At 45.2% G+C, this 25191-nt stretch overlaps 1 protein-coding gene across 20 annotated transcripts in view; it reads right to left on the bottom strand.

Annotated features, from left to right (window-relative positions):
* Positions 1-24957, bottom strand: part of FYN (FYN proto-oncogene, Src family tyrosine kinase) — a 209416-nt gene extending 184459 nt beyond the window's left edge. For 11 of the 20 annotated variants that reach the window (XM_081530551.1, XM_081530562.1, XM_081530553.1 and 8 more), the window contains exon 1: positions 24506-24957. The gene's annotated coding sequence lies outside the window, so the exon portion shown is untranslated. Of the gene's footprint in view, positions 1-5795; positions 5895-24505 lie in introns of all 20 variants that reach the window. The other 9 variants (XM_081530570.1, XM_081530554.1, XM_081530569.1 and 6 more) reach the window with 1 other exon arrangement.
* Positions 24958-25191: the final 234 nt, after the last annotated feature.

Here is a 25191-nt window from a genome sequence, read left to right as displayed (position 1 = left end):
GGTATACCCTGTGAGAGGACAGTGCCAGCAGAGGAATACCCTGACCTGGCAAAGGGACACTGGCCACATGTTTGAAGAATGGCAAGAGGCTTGACAGTGCACAGGGCATGGGGTAGCTGCAGACAGTGGGAGACTAGAGGGAGAAAGGTGGGAAGCTAAGGCAGAGGCCAGGTGGTGAGAGACAGCGTATACCAGCTTAGAAGTCGGGCAGTGAGGGGCACACATCTGCACCCACCAGTATACTTTCAACCCGCCTCTCTCACAGGAAAGGGCAGAAAAACAGAGCTCCCAGCATATTCCTGGCACTGGACTAAGGATCCTCATTCCAGTCTCACTCACTCTGCTGGGTAAGTAGCATCCTCTCCTGATTGGCCTTCAGGGCTCAGGACAGAACCATCTTTCCGCTCCTGTTTCCCTCTGGCCCCGCTTCTATGAAGAATTGGATTTCCTCTCCTCCGTGTGCCTACAGCACTTCAAGTAGGACTTGGTCCCTGCCTCTCCAATGGAACAACCAGCTTGTCTGCAGCCAGAATGGCAGTGAGTAAGTACCGTGCCGGCAACACAGAGGGGACCTGTGCCATCTCTGTGGATGGAGGCGTGAAGGGTGGAGAGGGGCAGGGTGACTAATGAAGAACTCAACAATGGAAACGAAGGAAATGAAACTGCACTGAATCAGGCCGACCCACCACCTCCTGCACGTAGGAGCTGGGAGGGTGCTAGGGAAGGAAGGGGGTTATAAATCCAGGGTGTACCCACATACCACACACACTCATGTACCCAGAAGATGACCTGTTCTTTAAATTTAGTCCCATGTCTTTAGCTATAAATAAGTGACAAATATCCAATCTGAAGATTCGGCTGTTACTTTTAACGTTACCCAGTGTTTCCTTTTTACTTGAAAAATGTGACTGAGAAACCAAGATTCAATACATTAGAATCATAATCACGTCTTGAATAAGAAACAATGTAAGGAAGGGCCATGATGCAGCCAAGACTTAAACTGTGGCTTGGGCTTTTGTTTGATTATTTTAAGAAATGGAAGATTGAGAGAAACGAGGTATATTTTTCTCTTGCCACAGAATCTCCTCTATTCCCAATTCAACCCTTTTCAGTACTTGCAAAAGACTTAAAATATTTATTGACCTGCCAAAAAACATCTGCACGTTACTAGACACGTCTCCACATATTCACGTCTGAATGGCTTCTTTCTGCTCCAACGATCACAGCTCTATTCAATCAGAACTCAAGTGAGAACTCAGAGCTGTACGTGGTATGATGTCAGTGGCCACCAAGGATAAAATGGCCATTTGATAGCAGCTTCCATATCAAGCGTGTCAACAGGGGCAGTGTTCCTTCGGTTATTCTTAACTTAGGATCCAAGGCACAAAAAAGACCAGGCAGGGCCAGACTCTGCCACAATTCCAAAGAAAGCTGAGACACATACAGAGTGCACACAGAAGCGCCTCAATGTTCTCTGGCGAGGGGGCAGTCCCTGGCTCCCTGCCTGCAACCCAGGAACAGGCCCACTCTCACAGTGGGCGCCCAGGGCCTCCACAGCTGCACGCAGACATGCAAGGGCACCCTGCTCTGCTGTGCAACCCCCAGCTGGGGCTGGCCCCAGGACAGGACCCTGCTCAGACAACGCCTTTCGTTGTGGGGTATTCCTCATTACCCCATTTCCCCAGGAAAAAAAAATTTCCCCCCCCTGGCCATTCTTTCTAGTCCCAGACAAGCTCATTCTCCTCCTGTGTCTTCCTGCACACATGAACCTTCTAAGAAGGTTCGAGGTGGTGGCACCTGCAACTCTTCTCCCATCTTACCCACCCCTAGAAAGGGCATAGTGATGAGTGTGTGTTCAAAGTGGTGAGGGGCATAGGGCAGTGAAGAGCTTGGGGACAAGTGGATGCCACCCTCAAGGGCGTCTTCAGCTCCCTGAAATCAAGGGGACCCAGAAGGAATTCAAAGGAAAAGGCGAGTCTGGAAGAGGACAGCAATGGTGGCTGGGGACACCCTTGCACCTCCCACATTGGGAAGATGTCATGATCCTTGGCCAATGTCAGACACACTTATTATTTCTTTTATATAAATATACACTCACCTCATTGAAAAATCTAGAAACTCTGGGACGGCTGTTATGATGTGGGAGCTCTCCCCCTCTTGCCTATGTTTCTATGCACACAGAAATGTTAACACTAGTGGAGCACCGCCATCTTGCCCATCACAACCAACAGCACATACAATCTTCAGAGAGAAACAGAAGGGGACAGCCCCCCAAATATGAACAATGTGCCTAGTACAATTAACCACAGGCTCGATTGCAAGCAGTAAGGTGCAAGGCATAGACTCTGCTTCCCAATGATCCCTCTCACCACTAACTACGAATTACGCTCCAACTCACAGAATTTTGGTACACAGCCAGGGAGGAAGCAGTTGGCTTGGAAACCAAGTTCTGCTCCTAGCTCTGCTATTTATTTGCTTTGTGATTGGGCAAAAGGAGAGGGTACAGTAACAGTCATATATTACACAACCCACAGCAGCCAGACAGGTAAAAGGAATGAATGGAACATGTGAGATGGGCTGGGGTGAGCGGAAGAACCCTGCTCCATTCCAAGAGGACAGCTGCAATGCTGCCTGGGCAGGCTGTTGTCAGGACGGAAGGCAGGCTTGGCCAGACCTCCCTTTTTTTTTTTTTCAAGAGAAGCTGGAAATCTCAGTTTTTATACAAAAGTGCTCAATTTTTAAATGTTGATTTGAATTTTTTAAATGCACCATGTGGTCCAACAAAAGATAAATGAGGGCATCATCCCTCATCCAGCCCAGAGACTGGTTTGCTATCTTTCTAAGTCATAAAAGCGTTCCCTTGGCTTCTTTTTCTGTTAAATAGGAAACTGACTGCTACCTGCCCACCATTTGGGGTTTACTTAGGAGCATTTTGTTATCATATAACAAAAAATCCAAGTACATTCAGGTGCACAAAGCAGGATAACCCAATCCCTTACTTTTTTAAAATGAGGTTTACACAAAGGCTCACACATGGGGCTTGATGCTTTGTGGAATTATTTGAAATGTATACTTATAACCCCTGTGGCTCAAATGATAAAGAGTCTGCCTGCAGTGCAGGAGACCTGGGTTTGATACCTGGGTTGGGAAGATCCCTTGGAGAAGGAAATGGTAACCCACTCCAGTGTTCTTGCCTGGAAAATCACATGGATGGAGGAGCCTGATGGGCTACAGTCCATGGGGTTGCAAAGAGTCAGACACAACTGAGCGACTGTCAGTCAGTCATACTTACATGTTAGCTTCTGAAAAATCCAAGAGCTAAATTGTCTTAACCTTAGAGGATGAGAGGTGAGTAACTGGAGCAAGTGGTGGGGTAAAATCTTGCTTGGAATGACTTTGATTCTTTTTATTAACAGATGCTATGTGGAGGCAGGTAGTGGAGACAGCCCTCCACAGAGACTCTGTCATTAAGGACAGCAGAGATGTGAGGTGGCTACCGCAGGAGAACTCAAGGTGAAGATGAAGTTTCACCATTTAAAAATGGGTGAAATTACAAATGTTTGTATGTTAATGGAACAAACAACATGTTAAAGCAAACAGACAAGCAAGCAAAAAAAAAAAAATCCAAGTACTAAATAATGTGTCAGCAGAATACTAGATAATGTTGGGTGCAGTAAACATTTTACTACTAAGAGTTAAGAAACCAAGATCTACTTACACAGGTTTTCCTAAACAAGAAGGCAGAAAAAAAAATCTTTACTACAACACACATTGTCCCACATTTTACACTGTGCCATTTCTGTATTTGTCCTTTTTAGCCTACTTCTAGCAGAGTCTCTCTCTTTGCTAAAATACATTAGTTGCCATGGAAACGATGTCATAGTGTGTAAAACCATTTACTGTCCTTGGAAAGGCATTCATGATGAAACTGAACGGCAGCATGTTTTAAAAAGAGATCCAACAGAAAGCAGTCATGTAAGAACACAAGATCTCAAAATTGTGATTTCAAAGTACTCCTCCACCACCACCATCATGTGGCCCTGTTTTCCCCAAATCAATCAGAAAAGCACCTTTCCTTGCCACATACACCAAGTATACGCCAAACAAAATCTCTGGCCTAATGCTGGAGGAAACAATAGACGCACTAGAATTCACACTTTTCTCCCTGGGTCGGAAGAGGGGGTAGGAGGGGGATGGGAGACTGAATCAGAATGGTTTGTAGGCATCATAACACCTCTGATGGTGGAGAAGGAGAAGGATGAAGTCCTGTTACATTCTGCTGTCCAACTCTGTTATCAGAGATAGAAATAATATTTAGGTCGTAGAGATTTAGACTTGCATTCATTATCCCCATGGATTAGCAAGACGCTTCCTCTGTTTTCCTTTCATCGACTCAAATCATATTCACTCCTTCAAGAAAGTGTATTGAGTGGCTCTCACGAATCACCCTGGCGAAGAGAACAGACAGGCAAGGTACGTGGCACCTGGAAACTTAAAATCTACAGGGCCAGTGGGGTGGGTGGATGCTTAAGAGGCTCCCTGGGCCACGGTGAAGAGTTCAACTATTCCAGCTCAAGAGGACAATACTGAGGGGTGTTACCCAGCAGCGTGGTCTCACAAGGACTTTTAAAAGCTCACTCAGCAGTGGGATTGGAAGCTAGCAATACAGGAGGGCAGAGCGGCAGGCTTATCAGAACAGTCTGGCCAAAAGAGAACAGTATGAAACAGACTGACAAATGTGATCTCTGACTAGGATGACTTGAGGTGGTTTAGTTGCTCAGTCGTGTCCAACTTTTCGCGACCCCATGGACTGTAGCCCACCAGGCTCCTCTGTTCGTGGGATTTCCCAGGCAAGAATACTGCAGTGGGTTGCCATATCCTTCTCCAGGTCATCTTCCCAACCCAGGGATCAAACCCAGGTCTCCGGCATTGTAGGTGGCCTCCTGCATTGCAGGCAGTCTTCTGCATTGCAGGCAGACTCTTTACTGACTGAACCATCAGGAAGCCCGGGTGACCTTAGGTTCTGGCTTATTTGTGAAAGCACTAGATTATAACCATTGCCCCTGCAGCCCATCAGATGAAGCTTTGTCCAGATGTTTCATTTGTTTAAACCAAGGACTGTTATTAAGAGTTGCATTAAAAGGCACCAAGATTGGGTGCCAAGATTGGAAGGCCCTGCCTTCCACTTTGGTGGCACAGTGGTAAAGAATCCACCTGCCAATGCAGGAGACCCAAGAGATGCAGGTTCGATTCCTGGGTCAGGAAGATCCCCTGAACTAGGAAATGGCAACCCACTCCAGTATTCTTGCCTGGAAAATCCTATGGACAGAAGAGCCTGGCAGGCTGCAGTCCATGGGGTCACAAAGAATCAGACGTGACTGAGCACGCAGCCTCCACTTTGCTCTTCCAGCTTCAGCCATGGTCTTGCCTACCAGTGATGAGACAATTGCATGGGGAAGAGAATTTTCATCCTAAAGTGATTAAGTTGGAATGGTAACCAATGACAATCCATCTGTTTTCCTGTCCTTTTCCAGTCTTGGCTGCAGTAAATACCTCTCTTTCAAGGAAAACAGGTAGGATGCTCACCAATAAAATAAAAAGCACCTGGACATGAGCAGCCAGAGCAGCTAACTCCTTGCACTCTCCCCTGGCAGAGCCCCTCCACATACCGGATGCACTGACCAGCTGTGGTAACCACGCTGCGGCCACAGATGCACAAAACGCTGGTCAGAAGCGTCCATGGGAAACAGAAAATTACAGGTTAGGTGTATGTGAAATATTTGCAGGAAACAGACCTTTTCAAAAATGATGTGAACGTGCTCATGACAGTGTTTTTGTCATTTATTGATTGTTATTCCATTTTACTTTGCAATATCCTCTTCAGCAACAATGGGCTGAAAAAGAAAAAAAAAGCAAATTAAATGAAAACTTACCACATTTTTGCTTTTTTAAGAAAGTTGATGATGAATGTGAGCTTGCACAAAATGTTCTCTGGTATTATCTAGCATGGGAGCCTCACTGATATTATACACTCTACAAGTCCATATATACTAATACAATATACAGATGCTAAGGAAGCATCAGTAACTACCTCAAATGTTAACATAACAGTTATTGTAATACGACTGTGCCCAAGGATGACAATTTAACACAGACAGCTATGGAAGGCTCACTGATAGCACTTTAGGAAGCATGACTTTTCCTTTGGATCAAAGGCCTGCTATTCTATGTTGATTCTGCTTATTTTTGAGTTCAGTTTTTTTTTTTTTTTATGCACATTGGAAAAGTGAAGTGATACCTTTAATTTGTTGGCTTCATTAGCAGAAGAAAAAAACATATACAAATGATTCCAGTGGTAACTTAGTATTAACAGGTGTTTTAAACAGAAAAATCCATTAATTTCGATTATGGTTTGATTTTTTTCCCCCTATCTATTTCCTGGGATCAAAATAAAGCTTGCAGAAGTTCATTCTGTCACAGGTGGAATATTTCATGCTAGTGTGAATACAACTGTTAACTGGTCAAAAGTTTAACACAAGATGAAGTGGTTTTTGCAGAATACAAATTTTGTGATGCTATAAATAATTGTCCTTACTAAATCAAGAAACCTATGGGCAGAAAGTTATTTGAAGTGGGTATGGCATACACCTAGTTCATAACTGCATTCAACAAGTGGCTATATCCTAACAAACTGCAATTGTTACATTTACAGATTCTCTTGCAAACAGAAAAGCTGAACTATGAAATTTTTGTGATCAAGTGTTTTTGTGAATCCAAAAAACACTGCGGCATTATAAGTACACACATTCTATTTTGCTACCTGTCACCATCAACTAGGCTTTAGAAATGTTTGAGAAATGATTCTCTAAATCAACCTAAGTGTGTTGTGACGGTATGTGGATGAATGCTGTGAAGTTGGGGTGTGTTCTATTCTGAAACAGTTGGAAATCTTTGCTCAAAGTAGGGAATAAAGTGCCAAAACTTTCAGATTTTAAAAAGCTTTTAACCAAGTGCAGTTACTGAAAACAAGGCTTACAAATAGGAAGATGTTAAAATTTATCCCAACAAGAGCAAAGGAAGGCACTAACCATATTAGAGAATTCAGTGTCCAAGCTTTAATTCTAAAATAGGGTTATGGACGTTTTGGAGCATCTAAACTTATGGCAATATTTTGATGATGTTTCTGGTTTTAATTAGATACATTTATATTCTGTACTACAACGAAGTGAAATTAGGAATGATCTATAATTTTGTGTCATCTAAATGTGATAAAGCATTTAAAAGTACCATAGAGGAATATATTTTCATGAGTTTTGCCTTATAACAAATATTTATTGATGATAAGAATCCTGAATGGGGATAAAAGACTTGTGAAAATATTTGGGCTAAAATACTTACACATTTCAGTATGGGGGAAAAATGCTATTCTGAGAAAAGCCTCCATTTAGCAGAATTTGCTCTGAGCTTACGTGCATCTGTAGAAAATGCTATTTTCTGTTAAAAATATTATGTATACGTAAATGCCAATTGAAGATAGCAACAGTTTCAAATATTAACTATAAAACACAACTTTAAAGGATATTGCCATGCCCTCTTCCAGGAAATCTTTCTGACCCAGGGATCGAACCCATGTCTCCTGCACTGGCAAGCATATTCTTTACCACTGTGCCACCTGGAAAGCCCCATGTACGAAGAATAGTTTACTGCCTTATGTTCTTTTTGTTGTTTATATAAACGGTATAAAAAGTTTTTTTTTTCTCTAACATCTGGGACATGTTTTTAATTTTTAAAAATTCTATTTTGAGATTTTGAAGGAAACTATTTCATAGGTCAAAAATATTATGAAAATGGTATCAGTTAATCAATCAACATTTTTTTAAGTTCTATAATTTAAACTATTTTAGTGACTCCTGTCAAAAAGTGGCTATAGTTCCCCATCTCTTGCTCCCTTGGCAACGCCTGACAGATGAGGGAAATGTGAGATGTATTTATATGTCACCATGATTTTCGAGTAGGAAAATACATAAGCAGCATCTTAACAGGCAACTTCCCACCTCACTCCACCCCACCAAACATATGCTTTTTAAAGCAAGACTAAAGCTTTCCCTTCCAAAATTACTAAGCATTTCAAGAAACAGCAGGTTTTAAAACATCTTCTTAAATGCAGCATCATCCTCTTATGAATGTCAAAGAGAGATTAAAATGTATTTAAAAAGAGCTAACTGGCCCCCCCCACCTCATTTGAGTGTTCTGATAACTACTTATGAATTATACTTGGAAATGAATCCCTTTATAAACTCATGCTTTATTTAGTACATGAGGATTGAATAAAAATGAAGAGCTTCTCCCATTATAGTCAGTCAGAGAGTGTAATTTCCAGTATTCACCTTGACACCTTTAAGATATGAAGGATCACACCCAGTAAAAATGATCTTCTAGTCTCCAGCATCACCGCCGAGTTCATGCGAGAAAGGCCTGAAATTCTAATACTTTCCACTGACCTGACTCCATGGCAACCGAGGCCCTTCCATCCTGGACCCTGAGAAGAAGTGCCACTAGTTAAACCACGGGAAGTCCAAATCTTCACTAAACTTTGGAATACCCAGTGGACAACTCTGATTGTCCTTGAGAGCACAGATCTTTCCACTTCTTGCCCAGAATGAACCAAGTACAGGTAGACTAAGCCACAATTTACACAAAGGGAAAAGTATACTACAAGAATACAAGTAGGCAAATTTGCCACCATCACCATTGTCACCATCATCACCACCATCATCCTGTTAAAACATAGCTCAAATGCAATATGCAAGGTTTGAAATTCATAATTACTACCCAGCTGTGCACATTTTTCATAGTTGATTTCAACTTGATCATGACCACTGCATTTCTGCTTACCATAGGGGAAAAAAAAAAAAAAAAAACCAACCATCTTGCTACTGCAAGACAACTTGCTCTTCAGATTTAAAAATTTCACTCCTTCAGGGTAATTAGTCAAATTGAGCTCATCTCAGACTGCCTCTCAGGGCTGTGTTCCTTCCCTTTCCCTCCTTCCCCGAGGGGCTGATTACAGACCCCTACATGATGGGGTGAGGACCCGGTCTCGCCCCTGCCCTCCAAGCCCTCATTGGCCACCCTGGGATGTCTCATCCCTTTGTTCTGCATGCTGGCCTGGTTCTGCTGACATGATTGGTGGAAATCTGCTGCCCCAATGCCAGCCAGTCCTCAGCAGTGGGACTGACCCAGTTTATTCTGTGCCCTCTTCGTCCTGACCCCGGGACTCCCTCGCCCAGCTCTCACAGCACCTCCACAGCTGTCCAAGGATTGTTGGGATTTCTCCTACATCATGTACAAGCTTTGGGAAACAGGGAGAAGGGGTATCAGCTCAGGGCTGTTTCTGCCTAAGTGTGCCCCAGGGCAGGGTCCACTCCATTGTGGCTTCCTTCCAGAGTTCCAGGTAGGGGCGCAGGGTACACGTGCTCTCTCCCTGCAGAGTCTCCTGAAGCGGGGGACATCGAGTCTCCTCCAAACCTCTGCCACCTCCATCCTCCTGCCGGTAGCCCCTCTGTACAATACACGCCACGTCTTCTGAGACCCGGCTCCTTGGAATCCACAAATCATTTTCTGCTAACAAAGCTTGCCTCTCTTAAACGAAGGCCTGGGCTAACTGGTCGCTGAAACAGGCTTCAAGGTCCTGTTTTGGAAGTCAGAAGCCGAACAATGTCTTCTTTGTCTTAGGCCATACTCTGTCCTCCCCCTGAAGTAATGGAATCCTTCAGCTCAATGGGGGAGACTCCCAGGGCAACAAGAATTAAAAGGAAGGGAAAGTAAATTGAATACTAGTTCAAAATATTATCCCCACTAAGCCGGCTGGTCATAATGCAAGGTCTCAGGGGTCCCAGAACACTCATCCAGGATTTGTTAAAAGTGCAACAGACTGACATGCCATTTCTCTAGAGATACCATTTATACATAATTTGAAGCAAGGGCAAAAAGGGGACTATGACTTTCATTTTCTTAAATTCTTTATATAAGGGTTATTGTCCTTACTCTCTATTCTACTGTTGAATAGATTCATTCAACAGGAGGCCACCTGGTTCAGCATCATTCGGAACTCTCCACCTCCTAGGTTTCTTCTTCCCAGGGTGAGAAGGCCCTTGCATCTCCTCCATATCCACTGTGTTCACCCATCCCTAAAATCCTGGACCCTTCCTTGCTTTATCCATCATCCCAGTTCCAGCTGACTCCCCTATCCAGCCATTACCTTCTCTGGGTGCTCAGTTACGTCTAACTCTTTGCAGCCCCATGGACTGTAGTTCGCCAGGCTCCTTTGTCCATGAAATTTTCCGGGCAAGAATACTGGAGCAGTTGCCATTTCCTACTGCAGGGGATCTTCCCGACCCAGAGATCGAACCCATGTCTTCTGCATCACCTCCTTTGGCAGGCAGATTCTTTACCACTAGCACCACCTGGGAAGCCCTTTCAGCTAATTCAACTGACGCTTTCTTTAATCTCTTCCAGCAATCTCCTCATTTGACTATTCAAACCAACTCTCAACTCTAGGTCACCACAAGGTCAGACTTTCCATTCCCAAGTGACAAGTACTACTAAGCAAAGTCATAAAACTGGGCTAAAAGGATCCATTAAAAACACAAATTCCAAAGGGGCTTCCCTACTTCTCTGCAATACTTTTTAATCTATTAACACTTTATCCTATATTTTCCTGGCTGTTTGGGTTTTTTCTGTATTCTCCAAGTCTCCCTCCCATCTCCAAATCTTCCAACCTTGGATGATGGCTCAGCCTTCAATTTTACTGAAAAGTTTTTCAGGACACTCCAAGCTTTTGAACTTCTTTTCACATAAAAAATTTCACTGTTAGCTTCACCCATCTTACAACAATAGTTTAAAATCACACACGTAAAGTACTGTGCCTATTCTTTTGCAGGCATTCAAACTTGCAATATCTTTCTTATCTTTCTTTCTCCTCCCAGGTTACTGCTAATAGTTGTCCCTTTGAGGGCTATGGTGGGTTGAATGATGGCCTCCAAAATATGTCCACCTGAAACCTGGGAATGTGTCCTTATATGGGAAAAGGGTCTTTGAGATGTAATTAAGGTAAGGATCTCTAGATGAGATCATCCTGGATTAGGGTAGAACCTAAACTAGTGACAAGTGTCCTATTTACAAGAGAAGGCCACATAAAGACACAGAGAGGAGAAGCTATGTGAAGATGAGGGTAAAAAGTGTACTAATGGGTCTACAAGCCAAAGAAAGTCAAGAGTTGCTGGCAGCCACTGGGAGCTAGGAAAGAGGCATGGGACTCAGAGTCTTCCTCGGAGTCTCCCTGCTGACACCTTAATTTCAAGACCTCTGGCCCCCAGAACTGATAGAGGAAACATTCTACTGTTTTAAGTCACCCGGTACATGGTCATGGTACATTGTTATGGCAGCCACAGGAAATTAATACAAGGGCTCCTTCTCTGCTTAATGGTCCTCTCTAGTGGATCATTTCTGCAAGTTCTGGCTCATCCAGGAGGCACCGAGAGACCGGTCGAGAGTCCTGGTGGGGAGCACAAGCAAGGTTCCTCCCACAGTGACCGTTCTGTATCTCAAGTGCATGGGCACCTTGCCGTGGGGGTGGAGGCTGGGGTCTTTCACCCCTGGAAATGACGTCTGTCACAAACAGGGATGTGAGATCAAGAGAGGGTACTGGGGCTCTCCTTGGGCCACTCTAAATGGGTGACTCTTAATACTTTGCTACACTGGACTCTTCTTCCTGTGGCATAGGTGGACTGAGGTACAATCAGAGAACGTTTGGGGCTGTAATTTTCCAAGCGCCAATCTTCCCTGTATTACATTCAGGTATAAACTGACCAGGGGGGCGTCCCTGGTGGTGATTGCTGTTGTTCAGTCACTCAGTCATGTTCGACTCTTTGTGACCCCATGGATTGCAGCACACCAGGCTTCCCTGTCCTTCACCATCTCCCGGAGCTTGTTCAAACTTATGTCCATTAAGTCAGTGATGCCATCCAACCATCTTGTCCTCTGTCATCCCCTTTTCCTCCTGCCTTCAATCTTTCCCAGTACCAGGATCTTTTCTAATGAGTTGGCTCTTCGCAAAGTACTGGAGCTTCAGCTTCAGCATTAGTCTTTCCAATGAATATTTAGGATTGATTTCCTTTAGGACTGGCTGGTTTGATCTCCTTGCAGTCCAAGGGACTCTCCAGAGTCTTCTCCAACACCACAGTTCCTTGGTGGCTCAGCAGTAAAGAATCCACCTGCAACGCAGGAGACACAGGAGACGCAGGTTTGATCCCTGGGTCAGGGAGATCCCCTGGAGGAGGGATTGACAACCCACTCCAGTATTCTTGCCTGGAGAATCCCATGGACAGAGAAGCCTGGTGGGCTACAGTCCATGGGGTCACAAAGAGTCAGACACGACTGAAGCAACTGAGCACACAAGCATGCATAAACTGACCAAAACCTCCCAGGAGCTACTGACACCCACAGAGGTATGTGGTTCTTCTCCTGACACTATAGTCCTTGTAGGTTCTTAAATCACACCTCATCAGCCTTCACTGAGCAGTTTCCAGCCCCAAAGAGAACCACCTCCAACTCTCAGCAGTTTAAAATCAAGAATCTGTTGAAATAATAACCATAAGACACTGAGAATTATATGGTCAACCACACTTCTATGAAAAGAAGGGTGTAGTATGGCATACTATCTGTGCTTTGGCCCTCACCTGCTAACAGAATTAGAAACTGGGATCACTGCATCTTCACCCAAGGCAGTAAAATAAAAGATGGAACCTAAAACATTATGCGCAACCCAAATCTGGATTCTAACACAGGACTCTGAGGATCTACGGATGCATTGGATATGATGTGTTATCTGCAAGAAGAAAATTTACTCAAGACACATCTCATTCCAGAAGTACTGAGAACATTTGTAAGACCTACCAGACTTGAAGCAGAGAATCAAAATCAACAAGCACTTAATAAATGCACAGTTCCGTGTAGTGTTTCATGGCACAAAGCAAATTAAATGAGGTGTGCTTTCAGCCTTCTAGAAGCTTGCTACTGAAAATAGACAATATTGACACTGACATGTACCAGAGTGACTAAACATGAACAAACCGGATAAATACATGAAGTGGTGACATTACAGGCTCGCCAAGGGGAAAGTGCATTTTGTTAGTGGTATGTGATCTCCGACATTTAAGGTGGTGGTTGTGGCAGTGGAGAGGCGGGCAGGAAAAGCTCTGAAATCATAGATAGCACATAGCGAAGGAAGGAAAAAAAGTTCACTACAGCTTTCCAAAGACCATAATGGCATTTCAAACAACAGTGAAGCATGGGGTCCGCCCCTTCCCCTCTTTGCTGCAGCAGTGGTCCATATCCACAGAATGTGTTTTTAAGGCTCTCTCTCCCTCAGATACATTAAACCTGGCATTCAGGTGAGGGCTAGGCAGGGGAAGCCTTTAATGAGGAATCACAGAGAGCTTTTCACAGGGAGCTGAGAAGACTCTTAATGCGGGGCTGACAAACATCGCCTGTTGTGCTGTTGTGTCTTATGTTACAGAAATGACTCAAGCAATCGCTCCCCGCAACCATGGAAAACATTTTGTAAGGCTTATTGTCAATCACTCTTTTGAAGGATATACAGAGGCTGTGGTTGGGATAGAGTGTTAAATCATTACTCTGCAGGATCTAAAGTCTAAGATGGAACCCTCCTTCCCAGCTAAAGAGATTCTTCAGCTATGCCAAGTGAACAAAATGAATGCATAGAGAGATGGCACCCACGAAGCCAGCGCTGAGTTTCATGCAGCCGAGGAGCTCTGCTCAGTGCTGCTGTGAGAAGTCCAGGTTTATGCGGGCAGGTGCACAGTAGTGAGCCTACGTCCTCCCCTTCCCCTGGGCCCCAGAGACTTTCAGGCCTAGCCCTGTAGTCCATTCTGCCCCTCTTTCCTCTTCCATCACTCACTGTCGTATTTTTCCAGTTTCCTCCAGATTTTGAAACATTCTGCATTTTCCCCTGGTCTTGGACGTCATTGTGCACTGTTGGTAACATCCTTTTTTTTTTTTTAGTGAAAATCCTGTTGATGAAAACCCGATGACAGAGCAAGGAAGTAACTGTCTTCCTGACCACTCTAAATTTTTAACAAAAAGCTAAAGATTATGGACAAAAGAGCTTTAAACACACACCATTCTCAGAAGACAGTGGTGGTTCCTAAAACAGTATAGCACAGTCCCAAACCTAAGTCACATGGGTTCATAGAGAGTGAACCTGATGCCATCAGAGGCTACAGAAGCTCAATGTCCAAGAAGATGCCAGCAGATGGCCAGGAAACTAGCTACAGATTCCAGTGCCCTGCCCCCGAGTCTGTCTGAATAGACACCTGCTGAGCATCTACACTATGAATGACAGTGTGCTACAAGCTAAAGGGGGACCAAAAAACCCCATCACATGAGGCCATGGTCTGTTGAGAAGATGGGACCCACATATACAGATTTCTGCGAGACCTGGATTCTAGTCTAAACTAAAGGAGGAACTGGATGTACTGACCGTGGGCAAGTCACAAAAATTCTCACCTCCTTGGATTCCTCACATCAGGGACACCTCCTCAACTAGAAAGCATAGGATGAAGCAGCTGGAATCATTATTTGCAAACCACAGGAGACAGTGAAGGACATATCAAGAGAATATCGATCGGGCAAAGGTGCACACAAAATAAAGCCACAGAAGTGGCGTTTTCAAGCAGGAAACAGTGATAAAAGATACAGAAAGACAGAGTGTGACAACTCAGGCCCTGTATCTGAAGATGAGGAGGGGCTGTTTATATTTCTAGGAGATCAGACAATAAACTAGACAATAATAAGGTGAACCCCTCCAAACCCTGAGAGCAAACAAGAGAAACCTTTAACATAAATTAGTGTTTTTCAAATATCCTTGCGTGCGTGTGCAACATATCACACGATTTCTGGAATAAAATTGAAACCAAAATAAAAATCAAATTTTATACGTGACAACATTGTTATTGCTTCCAAACAGATACTACAATGTGTGGCAATGAAGGAACTCACTGGTGTTTATTTGCCTTTTCAGTAGAATTTAAATTGGGCAGAATGTCACAGAAATATAGATTCAGTAACTTTTTCTGGGGATTAGAAGAAGAAAAGGTTGGGAAAAGCGCCCTGAGCTTTGTTGTGGGAAAGGCGATCTGACTCATTTTTAATTTTCCATTAAAGCCCTACTTTTCAGTATAAAGCAGATGGAATCCTTATACAACTCCATGAAAAGCCTACTATTTTTGGGTACCTCAAAGATGGAAGCTCTGAAGAAAATGAAACTGACTGCATCAGATGAAATCCTACCAGCACATTCAAAAGGAGCAGGTACTTAGAAATCTTAAAAACACAAGGTAAGAAATCTTTCTGTGGTGGATTTCTGATCCCCAGCCTCCCCTGGGCTCACTTCCCTCTGCCTCTGATGGATGATTTTCTACCCCTTCAGCAGCCAGCTACCACCACTGCGGCTCAGAGTCACTCTGCTTCTTCGTTCCTCGTCTTTCAGAAGCTGCCTCCCTGATGGGTTCCATCCTCAGGGCCATTCTCATATATAGAAAAGATGTCAGAGTTAACCCTGCTCACCCCCACATACCTACTGAGTCAGAACCGGGCCTGGGACTATGCATCCTCCAAGATTCTCAGAGAACAGTCATGCAACCATGACCCAAAGCCCTTTCCTTTTGATAAGCCCTGGGTTGACGTTTCCTGTTTGTCTCCCTGCCAGGGTGGATGGAAGAAAGAAAAGTGCCTATCTTTACTGTGTATGAGCTGTGAAGTACTGGGCTAGGAGGTGGTGGGTGCTGCCTCTAGCCTCACAGTTTGTAATCTCTTTGGAGAGATGGAACAAATTTAGCATTAAGAACATTGGTTCTGGATCAGACTGACTGCCTGGGTTCAGAGCCCAGCACTGCTAACTAGTTGTGTGACCCTGACCAAATCCCCACACCTCCAGGCCTCAGTTTCCCTATCTGTTAAGTGGGAATAATATTAGTTCATCATGAAATTGTGCTGGGTGTTAAGCTGGCAAGTCAATCACGAACAAAACACACTCTGACTTCCAAAGAGCTCCCAAGGCTGGAAAAAAGGCCAGTTATCTTCCTACTGTCCAACCCAGCTGACCCACTCTGCTTTATAAGTCAGGCTGTGACAAGGGTGATGATGATGTGGTAACCAAGTGCCACGGAGCCCCAAAATAGGACCAACAGGGGCTTCCCGGAAGGTAAATCTTCATGGAGTCATCAGAAGAAGCGGGGCTTCCCTGAGGGCAAAGGTACTTTTCCTATCTCCCAAAACCTAATGCAGAAGTAACTGCAAGACAAAAGCAATGAGGTTTGAAAGTACACAGGGAACAAGGGATAGTTTTGGAGCAAAAGCAGATGTGAATTTAGGAGCCAGACAGACCTGGCTTCTCTAGTAATTATCTGTGTGACAATGGGCAAATTACTTTTCTGAGCCTCAATCTTCCCATTTGACCAATGGGGGTAATACCTGCCTCATCTAGTTGTGATGACTAAGTCAATTACTGTATGTAAAGCATTTCAGGCCTCCGGGATTCAATACTAAAGGCAGGTAGGATTATTATTCTGGTGTATTTAGGGAAGGGTGAGTGGTGGTGGGGTGCTGTGTGCTTTTTTATATTATCACAGAGATAGGAATACAGATCAGAAAAACACAGTTCTCAGAAAAGGCCTTCTGAATTGAAATTAGCGACAGGCTAAAACTTTCCCACACCTTCTTTTTTCCTCCCTCAAACTTACAGTTAATGGGTGCTCAATACACATTTGCTTAAACCAAAGGGTGCAGCCTGAGGACACGGGGGGACAGGGCAGAACAGGTAATGATGACCTCTGCACCCGAGATCTCCTGCGTCTGTTTCACGCCCTGAGTGAGGCATGACGCAGGTCATTCAGGAAGCAGGCCAAGACAGATGGGAAAACACTCTCATCCAAATATTACAACTCAGAGTCTTACAAACACTGTTAAAGTTTCATGAGTCAGTAAGCATTATCTTTTCTTCCCACGTTTTTATTAGACCATAAATCCATTCAATTTATACCCTTCTAGGATTACTGTGTTCTAATCAAGTCCAGAGCGCCACTTATTTGGAAGCTGTCTGAACTCCATGTCACCCAAGTCCATTTGGATAATACTGTTCAGGCTTCTCGTGTGTTTTAGTAGCTAAAAATTAGATCTGCTCAACTAGAATCACTGAAAAACAAATTATATTTCTCTAAATAACCCAAATCACCCTTTTTTCATAGGAACCAAGTGCATGAAATTCATAACTCATGGGATTTTTTCCTACTCTGAAGTTTATTCTACCTTCAGAAAGTCACGGTGACTTCTACAGTCAAACTCAAGGGACACACCTGTATATTGTCGATAGGGCAAAATTCTGGTTATCTGACTAAAACAAAGACATTCCTTTATAGGGCTAACTTCAAAGCACTTTTATGTTTTTTATTCTCAACAATAGAAAGGCTTTGCATTTCTTAAGAAGACTTACTAAAAATGCCGTTTTCCCATCATACTATTTCAGTTTCCTATGTTTTCCAATAATTCTTGACTCAGAACTGACAATCACTCAAATCTTTCTAAAATGTTCAAAATCTCCTTTTCTGTACACAATACATTTTCATCCCTTCTCTAAGGGACATATGAGTTAGATGTACATGAGTTATGTGTATGTATAGATATACATATGTGTATGCATAGTTGTATAGATATATACATCTATATAGGTATTAACAGCAGCATACACATTGCTTTTCTATGTGTGGGATACCGTTCTTAGTGCTTTACATGGATCAACTCGTTGACCCCTCCCAACAAGCCTCTGAAGTAGGAACTCATTTTAAAGGTGAAGAAAGGGAAGCACAAATAGCTTAGGTAACTGGGCCCAGCTGGAAGGGGTTGCACCAGGCCAACACCCCTCACCTGGGCTGAAAGGGCTGAAACCTGGCTTTAAGTGATGACTTCGCCATCTTGGACAAGTCAGTCAGCCACTCTGGGTTCGCATTTTCCCTCACAAGTGAAATGGACAAGCTGGACTACATGATCTCTATGTCCCTTATGGTTCTATGTTCTTTGGGTTTTGCTAACATGTTTCTACCTTAGTCTGGGGAACAGCAGAGTTTTAGATTTCTATGGTCACACTGCTCTGGCTGGATACAACACCCAACTGCACTTTTCATTCTCAATCCTGCTTAACCTCCCCTCCTGTGGATCAGGGCCCCCTCCCTCCTTGGCCAGCCCAATCCTTTGGGGGCACCTCTCTCATTCAGGGCCTGGGGGCCTCTGCTCCCCCAGCTCTCTCTTCCATTCAACACACTCTTGCTCACTGATACTGTCCATATCCACAGCTCCCAGTATTTTGTAATATGCTGCTAATAGATTTTATCTGATTTATATCTTACTCCTCAATCCAAACCCATCTATTCAACTGCCTACAAGATACTTTGACCTGAAAGTCCAAAGTGTCCATGATAAAAGTCATCATTTAAACACCCGCTGCCTGTTCTTACTGCACTGCTTGTCTGCAGGTCTTTCTCCACCTACTCTCAAGGACCCCCCTTCTGCCTCTCCACAGCCCCACAAGATACTGTCTCACCCTCTCTTATCCTGTCTTTCTTGTTCCATCCCCAATTCTGTGCAGCACTTCATCTATGGCTCATCTGAGTTTCCATAACTACCTTAGCTGCATAGACGTTGACCACCTCTGGTCAACAGCCCACACTGTGGCCAAACAGATCTTCATAAAATAAATCAGACCAAAGAGGCATCTCTACTTGCAACTCTTAAACAGCATTTCTGGACAAAGTACTTTTAAGAACGTTCTCAATTTTTCCACCAGTCTCATCTTCTCCCTCTACCACCCCCACCCACCTTAAATTACTTGCAGTTACCTAAAAAGTCAGGCTTCCCTGATAGCTCAGTTGGTAAAGAATCCGCCTGCAATGCAGGAGACTCCAGTTCGATTCCTGGGTTGGGAAGACCCCTCGGAGAAGGGATAGGCTAACCCACTCCAGTATTCTTGGGCTTCCCTGGTGGCTCAGCTGGTAATGAGCCATTGTGGCTCCGCCTGCAATGTGGGAGACCTGGGTTTGATCCCTGAGTTGGGAAGATCCCCTGGAGAAGGGAAAGGCTACCCACTATTTTGGCCTGGAGAATTCCTTGGGGGTGCAAAGAGTTGGACATGACTGATTGACTTTCACTTTCACTTTCTTAAAGTCTGTGCACCTGCATCCTTGGCTTCTCCTTCCAGGCCAATGGCCTTCACACAACACTCAAATGGCCAGTTCCTCCTCTGGCTTTCTCTGCCTGGCCACCTCAATTTTCCATCTTCCTGTGGAGTTCATGCTGCCTTGTAGACCCAGAATCATGGCAGTTATCACTGTGGTCAGAGCCTTCCTCAGGCAGTTCCTTAGGCAGGATTACAACTCTGTCCCTGAGGCATCTAGTTCAATGTCTGGCAAATGGTAGATACAATGAATGAATGTTGCTTGATGACTAAATATGTAGGACGATTCACAAACTCTTACAGACCTATCTGTGGGCCACAGAAGGATCCATCGTAAAATAGAGATTCACGCAGAGTAAAAGTAGTTTCAGAATCAACATGCTTTGCTTTCCCATTTTTATATATATATATTTTTTATTTCCTAGGTTAGCACAAGGGTCTAAAATGGAAAGAATGGCAATAGGAATTGATAGCTTCTTTTTATTTAAACATAAACTTATGTTTCCCAACAACCAAAAGAATCCATTTCCAAAGTATTTATGCCACCCTCCTTTATGGCATGTAACACATTTTAATCAATATCATCATTATGTCCATATGTATTATCTTGCATATTGCCTCGTGGCTAAGAGGCAGTATTCGGACCTGAATCCTGACTCTACTGCTTACCAGCTGTGTATGATCTTGAGTTATTTAACCTCCTTTGCTTAACTTTCCATATGCAAAATGGAGATTATAAGCAAAACTACTTCATATCGTTATCTTTTTTTCTTAAAAAAACAAAAACAAAAGCCTGAAGTATAGTTAGGCTTCCAAGTGGCTCAGTGATAAAGAATCTCCCTGCCAATGCAGGAGACACAGGTTCATTCCCTGGGTTGGGAAGATCCCCTGGAGTAGAAAATAGCAACCTGCGCCAGTATTCTTGCCTAGAAAATCTCATAGACAGAGGAGCCTGGCAGGCTACAGTCCAGGGGGTCTCAAGACAGCTGGACACAACTTAGCGACTAAACAACAGCAGCAATAGTTGATTTATGATATTATATTAGTTTCAGCTGTTCATACCATTATTTTTAAGATTAGAGCTTAAACAGTGTTTGGCATATAGTAAATGCTCAATAAAACTAGCTATTATGTATTATTTTTATCTCCTCTAGGAGACTAAGCTCCTAAACAGCAAGGACAGCAGAAGTATTCATTTTCACAATCCTATCTTCCAGTGCCTTGCACACAACAAGATATTGGGCTAATGTCTACAGAACTGATGAATATAATGAACTATTTATAGCACACAAACAGGGGAGAAAAAAAAAAAAACTGGAGAAGGAAATGGCAACCCACTCCAGTATTCTTGCCTGGGAAACTCCATGGAGAGAGGAGCCTGGCAGGCTACAGTTCATGGGGTCCCAAAGAGTCGGACACGATTTAGTGACTAAACCACAACATAGCAAAAGTATGTGCATTACTAAGTCTGATGACTAGTACGGACAGAACTGCTCCTAGGGAGGTCTGTGGAGAACAGGGGCTATCCAAAACACTAGTGATTCACCTGGCTCTGGGAGCTCAATTCCATGGAAGATGCATGGCTCACAGTCACCTACCCACTCAAGACATCTGCGGGTTGCAGGGGACCCTGTCAGGACTGAAGAGCTGAGCAGGTGAGGCTCCATTCCCATGAACATGGCCTGGGGCAAGAAATTTCTCCTCTAGAGTCTCTTTCATTTCCTCTTCCAATTAGAGAAAATAGGACTGATTTCTAAAGACTCTCCTGGCCATTCGGGAAGTCTATAAAATCAGCAGACAACAATCTAGGCCAACAAAAGTGGTACTGGAGAGCCACATCAAAGTCAGTACCGTAGCCATCAGATCACTGTATTACAAGGAATAACTGGGTGGGAAGTGGCTACTAGAATTGACAAAAAACCAAGGTTTTGGGAAACATGTTTAAAATGTGAAGGTCTGAACTTGTAAAATCAAAAGAATGAAGGCAATAATGGGTAAAGGCTCTAGGTTTCCATTTAATTCTCATCAACCTACAAAGTCCTTGAAGGCAATGACTATGCCTTGTTGAGCAGCACAATATAGCAAAGTTGTGTGTGTGTGTGCTCTGACTTTTTGCGACCCATGGACTGTAGCCCACCAGGCTCCTCTGTTCGTGGAATTTTCCTGGCAAGAATACTGGAGTGGGTTGCCATTTCCTTCTCCAGGGGATCTTCCCGACCCAGAGTTTGAGCTCAGGTTCAATCTCTTGCATCTTCTGCAATGGCAGGCAGATTCTTTCCCACTCGCACCACCTGAGTTGTGGCATATAGCAAAGTTGCTGGCCCCAAATATATATCTTCTTGACTTTTTTTCTGGTCATATGATAACTATTTCCCAGGATCCCTTGCAGTTTAATGTGGCCATTTAACTAGCCCTCAAGTAAAGGATGTAAGCAAAAGTGATGGGTGTCATTTCCAGGCCAAGGCAATCAAAAAGTGGGTGCATCCCCTCTACTCTCTCTTTTGTGCTTCTGCCTGCTGAAAGCAGATTACAATGGAACGCCAAGGCATGGTGGAATTTGGAGCCTAGAATCACTGCATGGAGGAAAGTCACCCACTGATCAGAAATACCCACTTTGAACTATTACATGAGGAATAATAAACATCTATTACTTTTGAGTCATTATATTTTTTCAGGCCTATTTGTTATAGCTGCTAATATTAGCCTAATTAAGCCAGGTGCTTAGCACATACCAAAGACCTAACACATTTGTTGAAACAAGACCAGGTTCCTTCTTTCAATGTGCTGATCAACTAATGATGGAAATAGACACGCGCCAACCATAATGCCAGCTGCTGAAGTGTGAAAACAAAATTGGAGGCATGGTGATTTGCTTGAAGGGGAAAAGAGGAGAAAGCTTCCCAGAGTAGGAGACTTTTGAGCTGGGCCCTAGGTTTAACAGAACTCAAGCAAATCAGATGGGGTTAGGAGATTTCAGACCCAGGAGAAAGCAGAGAATAAAAGTACAGAAAGCAGAATGCACATTTGTTCACATTCAACCTCATCACTCTCTTGAACTTGGTCAACAGAGTGTGAGCTTATTGTGCACTGACTTTCTTTCCTGGGTTTGGCATCAAACAAACAACGCTTTGTTTTGTTTTGTTTTTAACACTACCCTCAATAACCCTTTTGCTTTTTTTTTAATATAAAAAGTTCCAAGATGAATATCCTTAGGAAGTGCAGAAGTAAATGTTTAATGAACCATAACAATTCTTCTCTAATAAAATTCGTGAAGAACTTGAGATGGTTCTATTACTTATAATAGTCAAAGAGCCATGCTCTTAGGAATCAATGGGTTCGACCTAAGTTTTGACATTATTGATTTAGCATGTAACCGTCACTGGCTTACAGAATGGAACATTAAGCCCCCAGATTTACATTTATATTTCCTTTTCAAGAGGAACATCAAGCAGATGGTTTAAGAGATCAGGCAAAAGATTCTCTACATCCTTCACTCATAGCTAAGTGCCTCCAACACCTGAGACAGTTAACAAAACCACTTCCTCCAAAAATCTGTGAGTCCCTTCATCTGAAAGCACAGGACCTGAGGGGCAGAGGGGCAGGGACTTGGGAGAAAGTACAAAGGGTGGTAAGTACGGCAGTGGCTTGGTGGTGAGAGGAAGGATGTGGCCGTCTGAAGGCTACCCTGAAGCAGGGAAGAGAGACACAGTCCCCAGTGGTCTTCCAAATACCAACTTAATGCTGTGTTAGCAATGTCCCCAGGAGCTTGTTTAAATACAAGGGTGAAACAACAATCCCTGGGCAGACAAGACTTCATTTCAAATGACTTCAGTCCTCCTTAGACTTGAGAGAAGCAAGTTAGGCTGCCTCACTCCTAGCAAACATCAATGTAACTCTCTTTTGGAAACAAAATTCTTCCTCTCACACATCCATGTATCCTACCCCCTACCATGAAAGGGAGTTAAAACTGGGCAGGGGAAAGTGCTACCCTGAGAGTAAAGCAACTCTTCAGACAGCAGAAATCAATTCCCCCTTAAATCTAAGAAGTACTGCAGCCGCCAGTCAACACTACCGGTCCATGAATACAGCAAAACACCAGCACCTGCCACCCTGCATCTGGGGCCTTTTATTTTTTGGTAAATGTGGCAGGAAAGACTCTCAGAGAGAAGATCAACTGCTTTATCTGAGCAAAAGGGAAGCCCGAGGGAAGAGAAACAAGAAGCATCGCGCCCATCCTTGGGCACTTTGTGCGTCTCCTCTCTGTGCACTGAAAGGGCTCTTTGTGTCACACACACACACACACACACACACACACACACATACCCGGCGAGTCTGTGTGATTTATTGGTCGGAGGAGGGGCAAGAAGGGTGATTTTATTATGCCTCTTCTCACTCAGTCCCAGCAAATCTCCGCCGGGGCCCAAGTCTGGTGGCCTCTTTCTGGTTCAGTCCCCTCCGCCTGTGGCCGCAGAGATAAGAGAGGGGAGGCGACCAAACAAAAACAGTCATCGATCTAGGGAAGTAGAAAGGAAATCCAGCGAGCTGAGAAGGGAGGAGAAAGGAGCCTGAGGGAGCTGGAAGGGTGGAGGGGTCAGAGGAAGAGGAGCTAAGGCTTCAGCTCGGGGAACTGAAGAAGGGTGGGTGGTGGCACAGGAAGAGTGGAGGGGAGGGTGGGGGAAGTGCAAGGGAGGTGCCAGAAATAAGCTAGAGGATGCGATGGGGAAGGCGACGGCCACAGGAGGAGGAGGCCGAGAGGTGGAGGAGTGGGGCAGGGGTGGAGTGGGGTGGGGAGGGAAGCAGCATGGGGCATCAATTATTAAGTGATTACATCATCCCTGACATTAAAACAACACACACAGCCCGGGTCCCCGCGGGGGGCCCCGAAAAGAGGGCGGAGGCGGAGTCTGGGCCAGCCTAGCCATCCCCCAAGCCAATTCCTATTCACACTCCGAGGACATGGACCCCCCCAGCCCTGCGCTACCTCGGGGCTGCAGCCCGCAAGGGTGTCCTCCGGAGCGACCACAGGAAGACTCCAAGCGAGGCCAATTCCCCGGCAGCCCCGTGGGGAGCCCCAGAGGCGGCGATGGCCAAGAGACTGCAGCGCCGGGCCCCGCGGCGGGGGCGGCGCTGAGCTAGGAGCCCGCGGCCCGCATCTCCGCAGCATCCCCGCGGCCCCGCGGCGCATCCCCGGCCGCTTACCTGCGCTGCGCTCAGGCTCCGGAGCCCATTCACATGGTCCACTCCCCGCCTCCTCCGGCGCGGCCGAAGCGGCTCCGGTGGTTGCTCGGCGGGCCCGGGAGCCGGTGGGCCTTCTGAGAGTGCCCAGGGGGCGGCGCCGGGTGTCCCCGGCCCGGCGACCGGATCCCTCCCAGGCGCGGGCGGCGGCTTTGTATGCGCCTGGGGAGCCCTCGGAGCCCGGGGTGAAGCGCCGCGCGCCCGGGCGGTGATGGACGCGCGACTCCGAGGGCAGCCTCTCCTCTGCTCCCGCGGCCGGTCGGCGGGCGGGTCTCGGCGGCCTTTGGCTCGCGGCGACCCCTCCTTCTCTCCCGCGGCAGCCCCCTCCCCGCCGGCTCCGCTCCTGACAGATGGCGCAACTGCAAAGACGCGCCGCCGCTGCCGCGGCTGCTCCGAGCTACTCGCGCTGATGCTCCAGCCCCTCCAGCCCCAGCGGGGAGTGAGGGAGGGCGGGAGGCACTGCGAGAGTGGCAGGTTCCGCTGTCCTATCAACGAGCCCCTCGGGAGCAGCAGGCGGCGACCATTGGTGGTTGGAGCGGGGGCGGGGCGGCGATGGGTGGGGCCACCGAGTGGGCAGAACGTTCCCGTGGCTTTGGGCATCCTGGCGTGCGTGCGGTGTAAGGGTGTGAGAGGGGATGCTAGATTGGAGG

The sequence above is a fragment of the Giraffa tippelskirchi genome, chromosome 9 (assembly GCF_054371585.1).
Source record: "Giraffa tippelskirchi isolate mGirTip1 chromosome 9, T2T-mGirTip1v1.2.pri, whole genome shotgun sequence".
Classification (NCBI taxonomy): domain Eukaryota; kingdom Metazoa; phylum Chordata; class Mammalia; order Artiodactyla; family Giraffidae; genus Giraffa; species Giraffa tippelskirchi.
This window is presented reverse-complemented; position numbering and strand designations above follow the sequence as displayed.